Raw genomic sequence first — 2,129 nt, 5'->3', positions numbered from 1 at the left:
TTGTTGGCTATGTGGTGAGACCCCAAGCATGCTATAGTGTGTGTATTGTGTCAGTGTGATAAATATACTATCTAAAATCCTAAAATCCATACCTAAACAAATTGTTTCAAAATAAATAATGTAAAGTCCTGCCTCTCTCCAATAGCCCAGTGCAGGCTCAGTCATTTTCCCCACAAGACAGCCATGCTGTGTTACATCACAGAATGGATGACAGGGCCCTCTGGTGGCAGTACAATTTACTAAGTCAGTTGGACTCCAGACCCCATTGCAACCACACTGTTTCCCTCCATTTTCCTCCGCCATTTTGGATTATGTTATGGAACGGACAACAGCACCCTCTGGTGGCATTACTGCATAGTAGGTATGTTGGACAATGGACCCCATGGCGACCATACTGGTTCCCGCCACTTCCCCCACGCCAGACCGCCATACAGGATTACGTCGTGGAATGGATGATAATGCCCTCTGGTGGCAATACCGTGTACTAGGTCAACACAGGTCGAGTCCTCTTCCCGCCATTTCCTAGGATGTGTTGGTGGTCAGATTACTTGGGTTATTGGAGGTAGTCAAAGTGCCCTATTCACCGCCATTTTCTTAGGTTGATGGACGTAGCCATGGTGTGTTGCATTGTCCTGATGGAATTAGAACTTCCCGCTATTTTCAGGGGAGGAGGGGGGGAAGATGGATAGGAGGGGGTTTACCTGTAGGTGAGAGGTTATGTAATTGATTAATTTAAATAAGTAGTTAATCAAATTGATAAGAGTGATAGGAGTTATTACAATAACTCATACCTGAAATTTTACTTGTAGCAGTGAGGGGGGAGGTTTTCTGAGGGGGGGGGGAAGGGAGTGGGAAGGGGTGGAGGAACAATAGGTTAAGTGCCTTTCAATCAAAAGGAGAGACCCTTTTAGTAGAACAATAGGTGAAGTAGCTGTCAATCAGAGGAGACAATACGTTATGTACCTGTCAAACAAAGAAGAACAGTAGGTTTGCCCCTGAGTGCAAACCTGTCTTTGATGTAGGCAACCCGCACTAACAAAATGGCTGACGCCGGCCTAGTCCCTCTACTTTCACTGTCACTGTGGTGAATCTCGTCGTCTGCTCTCCAGAGTTCGTAGTTACGTTGCATATAGGCATGTCTGCTATGTTATGTCCATAGGTACTTATCATGTGTTGTTTTTGAAATACACTTTGTCAATTCATTTAGTTGTGCCAGTTGTTCTTCGTCTCTTATTGCTGTGTATATATGTATGTCTGTTTGTGTGCAGTCTTAAGTGTAGTATATGACTATTGTTCACGTATTACTCGCAGAAGACAGTGTTTTCTGGGGATATTCCTTCCCCACATGTGCATGTAGATGTCTGTCTGCGATTCATGCGGTTTAAGTGGGTGGCACAAGGTTCAAATGGCCATGCTAATCTTCTATGTATCGTTCCAATTTTAGTATATGTACCGCCGAAGCAAGTACGGCATAAGGTCCCTGTCCGATTAAGAAATGTACCATACCGTGGCTGAGATCGAAATGTTCCATTCTCAACTACTCTCTTATGCCAGGAAGGAAGTTGTTCAGTCTACGTCCATAATCACTTACATCCTACTCACCCTGCCTTGTATCCAAGTGCCAACTTTTAAGGAGACGTCTAGTCTGTATTGGTACGGTTACTGTGTGTACTTTGTCCAATCTGCCCATCTTTAACCAGTACCTTGCAGCTCTGTATTTCATCGTGATATCTATTTGTCATGCTCTGAGCACCACATGCAGTGCATCCACTGAGTTGGTGCTCGAAACAGCCTAAGTGGGATACTTCTCTGCCCTCGTCTGACTGATGCTTCTGTGGTGACTGTGTGTCACAGTGCTGACTGCGAAGCTGAGTAGTCCCTCTACTAGCGAAAACAGTGACACTGACGAGAAACAGGAGGAAGAAGGCGAGATGTGACTGAAAATAAGTGTACGGAGCTGGCGATCTAGCCAAGAAAGCACCAGATTTTGTACACGGATCAGCCCCTAAAGTTATTGCATAAGATTAACAATACTATCTCTCCACTAAGAGTACTAACCAAACTTTTTTCTTGCGACTGGCGGTCAACAGCTCAAAGAAACCATTCCGAGGCATTCACCGCCAGTGACA

General features: G+C 44.9%; 1 pseudogene; it reads right to left on the bottom strand.

Moving 5' to 3' along the window:
* Nucleotides 1-1,407: 1,407 nt before the first annotated feature.
* Nucleotides 1,408-1,468, bottom strand: LOC124796978 (annotated as a pseudogene).
* Nucleotides 1,469-2,129: the final 661 nt, after the last annotated feature.

The sequence above is a fragment of the Schistocerca piceifrons genome, chromosome 4, assembly GCF_021461385.2.
Source record: "Schistocerca piceifrons isolate TAMUIC-IGC-003096 chromosome 4, iqSchPice1.1, whole genome shotgun sequence".
Taxonomy (NCBI): Eukaryota; Metazoa; Arthropoda; class Insecta; order Orthoptera; family Acrididae; genus Schistocerca; species Schistocerca piceifrons.
This window is presented reverse-complemented; position numbering and strand designations above follow the sequence as displayed.